The sequence below is a fragment of the Astatotilapia calliptera genome, chromosome 3, assembly GCF_900246225.1.
Source record: "Astatotilapia calliptera chromosome 3, fAstCal1.2, whole genome shotgun sequence".
Lineage (NCBI taxonomy): Eukaryota > Metazoa > Chordata > Actinopteri > Cichliformes > Cichlidae > Astatotilapia > Astatotilapia calliptera.
The window spans coordinates 36,969,334-36,975,834 of record NC_039304.1 but is presented as its reverse complement, the minus strand read 5'-3'; the positions used below and the strand labels follow the sequence as shown (position 1 = coordinate 36,975,834).

Genomic DNA, 6,501 nt, shown 5'->3' with positions numbered 1-6,501 from the left:
GCTCTAGGTCTGTAGAAAATTGAAGCTTCAATCAAAGCTTAGAATTAAAAAAAACAAACAAACAACAAGTATGCTTTTATTTTCATTAAACTTAGATTCTACCTAGAATATAATGATTTTATCAACCATAAATTAAGAGCTAACATTTATTTTTCCCTTATGCTGGATGATTTTCTAATCTGAATGACTGATCTCCATTTGCTCCTCAGGATCCTCCTGCTCTGTGTTCAGCACCTTTGTTAGGAAATTGTTTCCCTTTTGCCTCCTTCTCAACTCTTTTCAACAGCTTCTTGATGGGTCTTTCTAGCACAAACCCGCCACTGGAACAAAACAATTCTACTACAACAGCAAAAAGCAAGACGCAAGTACGCAAAGTTCTTTGTATTGCTCGTGCACGTGGGAGCCATGTGTCGTTCCGCCCACTCGACCTCCGTCGGACACTCAGCCAGGCTCCCTGTAGCGCTCCTTTTATTGTGGTTACATGACTATGCATAGGTTCATTAACATAGGATATCTTACATAGACATAAACACGTTAACAAAGAGTACCGTCTGTGTGTGTGTGTGTGTGTGTGTGTGTGTGTGTAGGTATGTGTGTGTGTCTGAACGACTTCCCTCAACCTGCAGTCCAGCAGTTCATCTAAACAGAAGGCACTTAGACAAAAACAGATATACGTGTGTTTGCTATACCATAAAACAATAAAAGAAGGTACGACCTCTCTCATGACTCCAGGATGTGAGTGTGTATGCCAGAACACTCTGGAAGGCACACAGAGTCTTTACAGACTGCTAAGGATCAAACCTCTATCATTATGCAATTGATTATAAAACTCTAAGCATATATGAGTAAATATTTCTAAGCATAAATGACAATCCAATAATATAAACCTGACACTCCTCATTTCCACTTTCCTTCAGATTATTCACAAACTTTTCAAATATCAGAATCAGAGGATCGGCATACTCATTTACATTTACTCATTTACACTCTCAACTTCTTTTGTAAGCTTATAGGTAAATCCTGCAGTGTGCAAACCAAAAACTCTGCCAAGACCATAAAACACTGGAAAGCCAGAGTGATAGGTTTGTAGCATAAACCTATTCGCTGGAATGTTCAAGACAATTTACTACACTGCAAAAGCAAGACACAAGTAGGCAAAGTTCTTCATGTTACTCGTGCACGGGAGAGAACTGGACAAACGCCGTTCCTCCGCTTGACCCCAGTTGCTGTCGTCCGTTCCCCCGTAACACTGCTCTTTTATTGAGGTTACATGAATATACCTAGGTTCATTAACATATGACGTCTACATACAAACAAACAGTACCTTGCCTGTGCGTTGTGTAAGTATGTGCGTGTGTGTGTGGAGTCAGAGTGTGACCCGATAAACGACTTCCCTAAACCTGCTGGTCTGGAAGTCCAGCAGTTCATCTAAACAAAAGGCACTTAGAGTAAAACAGATATACGTGTGTTTGCTATACCATATGTCAGTAAGAGCAGATATAACCTCTCTCCTGACCTTAAGTTGTGTGTGGATGCCAGAGTGCTCTGGGAGGCACACAGAGTCTCCACAGAATACTAAGGATCAAACCTCTACCAACATGACATTGATTATAAACCTCTAAGCATATATGAGTAGATTTTTCTAAGCATAAATGAAAATCCACTATATAAACCTGACACAGAGGCACCGTGATACATGAAAGTGTGGTAGGTCCCTACTTTTCCTGCTTTTTGTCCACCCTGCAATATGTTTTCAATGCCTTGCTTTTTAACATGATCACTGAACGATTTTATGATAAATGGGTGTTTGTGCTGACTCAAATGTTCAACAATAGCCTGCCCTCTCTTCTCTATCTCAATGATAAATGTAGGATCCATTTCTTTCAGTCCCCCTGCTGTTGTTGTTGTTCTCATCTGCACACATAGTCTTCTCATTGCATTTCTCATTTGATTTTATGGCTTCCAGCTCTGTGCAAAGCTGATTACACTGAGCCGTGTATTCATACTTTCCTTGACTGAATTTCACTGTGAATTCATGTGAGTGTTGGCTCTAGAGGAAATTAGAGAGATGATTATAAACAGAGTGGTGCTAAAGAAGCAGAGCAGTATTTTGTTCATGTAATGTAACATAGTATACTTACAGTAAAATCACTGTCATTTTCCTCCTTCACACATAGTTGAGTTGGTGTAACTCTCTGCAGAAATGACAGATATTAAAATATATAAATAAATATCAAATTATGCTACAGACCTCCTGATTGTTGTTTTTGAGGTTTCACATTTTCCAGTGCAGGGCCCTAAACTGTTTATATTGGACATAATAATATCTGCAATGTCTCTAAATAGTTCATATTTGCTTTTCTGTTGATGATGCTAATTTATATTCCTCTGGATAAAGTGTGGATAAGCTTATGAATACGCAGTGAAGGGAATTACCTCTTTTAAACTATTAAAACTATTTTTAGACTATAAAAAGTTTCTGTACTTACGTACTAACAGCTTATTACATAAAATATTTAGATGTAGCTTGTGTCAAATGAATGGGATATGAGTACAAACATTATCTAAACTGATTCTCCCAAGGAAGGATACCTTTCAAATTAATTTTGTATGTGTATAGAACATTGTTAATGGTAACAATTGGCTAATTACATGCATTAGCAGGCTTATCAGCTAAGAAAAAAGAAAAAAAAGCATGTAAAAAAGAAAATGACGGGAATAAAAAAAGTTTCGTTTAGAATACTTTTGAACCTTGTTAAAAAAAAAAAAGAATATTTACTGATGAAATCAGCCAAAACCATTTGACAATGATAAGACTGTTCACAATCCAACTTAACTCCAGAGAGGGTGAAGTTAGACTGTGAGTGTGTGGAGGAAGGTGGGAGAAAATGTGAAAAATAAGCTTTGATGGTTTGGTAATTTTGTTATAGAAGATTTTTTTAAGCTTAACCTAATGATGTTTTTTTGTTTTGCTTTGTTTTTTCATGTTTGTAATGTGTATGTAGACTATTTAAAAATACCTTTATGTTATGTTTTTTTAATATTTGGTATTAAAAAGTAGTGTCACGGCCCAGAGGATCAGTTTTATTTGTTTTTCGCTCTCTCTCTCTTTCTGTCTCTCTCTCTCCTGCCGGGGATGGAACTCATTGCTGGTTCACGCCCTTGGCCCCTCTGAAGAGGAAACACCTGGGCCTCATTAATGCTGCTAGCATTAAAGCCAGGGAGTGACTGCAACTCGTCGCTGGATCACTGCTCATTAAACAAGAAGAAGTACTTTTTTTCTTTCCCCTAAAAAGGCCTAACAGAAACATTTCCTGCTCTAGAAAACCAAAGCATGGCACCATCATAATCAGTTTTGCATGTGTTGGTTCTACCATATCTAATTTGTTATTTTGTAACATATTAGATATGGTAGCCTGTCTGTATGGGGGTAATTTAGCAATACAACATAAAAAAAAACAAAATAAATGCTTATCAGTCTTTGTAAAATAGTCTTTGTAGTCCTCTAAATTTTCATTAACAGCCTCCTCTCGTCTGTCTTTCTCAATGATACATATAGGATCCATTTTTTTCACTCCTCCTCCTGGGTGTCCAACGATACAGGCCTCACCGTCTGAAGGTACAGGTCCAAATCTCTTGAGGAGCCCTGGTGGCTCCTCGGGAGATTGACTGTCTGTTTTGAGTTCAAGTATGGCATAATCTAACTTATCATTGCCAACAAACACCTTGGCATTTATCTTGTTACCGCCTTTTTTTTTTCAAAGTTAAAGAAAGCAGTAACATTTAAATTTTTATGCCAATCAGGTGATTTTCAGTCAACCCAGTATTTGAATAAGTGGGCATTCGTCAAGACATAGTTGTCAAAAAGCACAAAGCCTGTGCCCTGCTTTATGGAGGAACCAGTTATGAGTACCTCCACGAGACAAACTGACTTGCTGAGCTTTAGCAGCTCCTTGACTTTGTGAATTTCACTAAAAGACTGTTCGATCTTTCCAAAGTTCTCCTTCCTCGGTTTCAGTGCTTCCTGGAAATAATTGCCAGGGAATTTACTCTCCATCCATTTTTTCTGACATTCATACTGCTTCTGCAGTAGCTTATAAACCTCCTTAGGGTCAATGCTGCTGCCTGTTTCTTTCGCTGCTGTTTTTATACTGATTCCCTTCTCCTGTGCTACACCTAAGACTGATCTTGTTTCTCTTGTGGACCTGCATTATTTGATGCATGTGGAGGTTTCCTCAGCTTCTGTTGTCCAGGGATGGCTACTTGATTTACATCTTCTGTTTCTGGATTATCTCCCCATGGACGAAATATCTGGAATTTCTTATTGTGTAGATTATCAATTTTGTTTGTGCACACAGTCCTACCTTCTTCATTGATGTCAAACAGCACAGAGAGATGAGGTTATCAATGAAGTGAATATCTCTTTCCAGAGCGTGCGCCACAGTTATTGTCTTCTTTCCATAAACACAGAGATACTTGAAATCTTTTAGTTTTATGAATTTGAGAGGACTTTTTGTTTTTGTATTTGTCCCTGTTATTGCATCGATATTGTGAGATTATTCTGTTATCATATGTTATCTTATATCTGTAGTTAAAGTAGTTGAATTATGTTAACTGCTGTAGGTCATATAATATCCTTTAGTTTAGATAAGTGTGCTGTGTATGTAGTTTAGTCCTTATTATACTTTTGGGTTAAAAGAACATAATCATTTTGTAGTTCATTAGATAAGTGTGCATCACTCTGTATCCTTGATCTGCTGTGAATGTCTTACACTGTTTTCTTGACATGCTTTACTGCTGAATCATAGAAGGAAAGGTTGTATGCAGGAGACTCTGTGTCTAGGATAGAAGAGATAGACCACAATCCATACCCCCACCTTTACAGAGGGCAGAGAAACAAGGAGCCGAGGTCATAACTTAGGCGCCGTAAGAGAGAAAGAATGTGAATGTTTAGGCTTTTACGACTAAGTGGGGGCCACTAGAGGCTATAAGAGGCTGAGTAACCCGTCACCATTTTGAGACTTGCTGTGACCCTCTTCATGCAGGTCTCCCCATCATGATGGTTCTTATGCTCTTAAGTGTTGAATTGTATGGAAATAAATGATTGTTGATGGAGCATATATACACCGAGTATTGTCCTTCCTTCAGCCCAAAGATTAAAAGAATTGGGAGATTTCAACAATATAAAAGACAGAATAGTGATCTTTTGAATATACTTGTGGAGGTTCATCTTTAGCCTCCCCTACCTGTCTTTCTGTTGTTGATATTTTCAGAACTTCACCATCTCCAATACAAGAACAAGGACAATGTGTTGGAAGAACTGATTGGTCATCTCCAGTACCCCTGAGAATGATAACATTTACATCTGGACACTTAACCAATTTTTCATATATATTTAACGATTTGATGGCCTTCAGTACTGTGCAAGGTTGAGCACAGTCAATGTTGTATTTCTCTGAATCGATCATCACTGCAAATTCATGTTTATCTGGGTCCTGTAAGAAAATCAAACAAACAAAAAACTTTTGTTCTTTTTTTTTTTCTGTGAATGGGCTATTTTTCAGATGTGGTTTATTTTTTTACATGGAATGGTCCAGGAGCTCACCTGAGAGACTTTAGCTTCCTCTGGCTCCGTTTTCACTTGGTTGCTACTGCCAGGACTGTCCTGATAAAGAAAGACGCAAAAACAAGTGGCATTACAGGATTATTATGCGGCGTATGTAATGTCTTTGTACTTAAAGAAAAACATAAGGTGTTAAAAGTGTTTCATTTAAAAAAAGAAATGTAATGGATTGAAATGTAGACTGTTTCAAGTTGCAATGACAAATGAATGAAATTGTGGCGTCATAAAAATTGAACAAAAACCATTGGAAAGTACTCTCAGATCAAAAACATGTTTAGCTGTGGTTAACAGTATTCAGTAGCCACTTACCTCAGCTTTCATGGTTTTCTCAGCCATGTTCAGAGATTCAGATTTATCCTGAAAATAAATAATCATGTTACAAGGACAGATATGGACCATTTCAGTACGATGCACAATGTTGAATACATGAATGAGGAGTTCTAAGTGATGCTAAAAATTCCTCCTTTCTTTACTCACACTCAGTATGCTGTCTCCTAACGAACACTTTAGCCCTTTTAGAAACATATATGGATTTTGTTTTGTAGGTTGATGCAAAGTTCTCATCTCCATACTGTTTATAAGAATGTAGATTTATCCCGTTTTTGTTGTTTGTAATTTTATCGCTAAATCCAACACGTTCTCACTCCCAACTCTTCAAATGTGTGACGCATGGTCAGGCTCCCTCTGCTTCACTTATCGACGTGCAGGGTACCCCCCTCGTGTCGACAATTGACGTGCAGGGTCCTCTCATTGAATACTATAGAGCTCCCTAAACGTTGCTTATTGACGACAAGAGATTGCCGCGGAAGAGCCTGTTGTCCGCATATTTATATATTTCCAAAATCACATTGTAGTGACGTATACTGAACACAATAAAT

At 37.9% G+C, this 6,501-nt stretch overlaps 1 pseudogene; it reads right to left on the bottom strand.

Moving 5' to 3' along the window:
- Window positions 1-205: 205 nt before the first annotated feature.
- On the bottom strand, window positions 206-5,959 carry LOC113014435 (protein FAM111A-like; annotated as a pseudogene).
- Window positions 5,960-6,501: the final 542 nt, after the last annotated feature.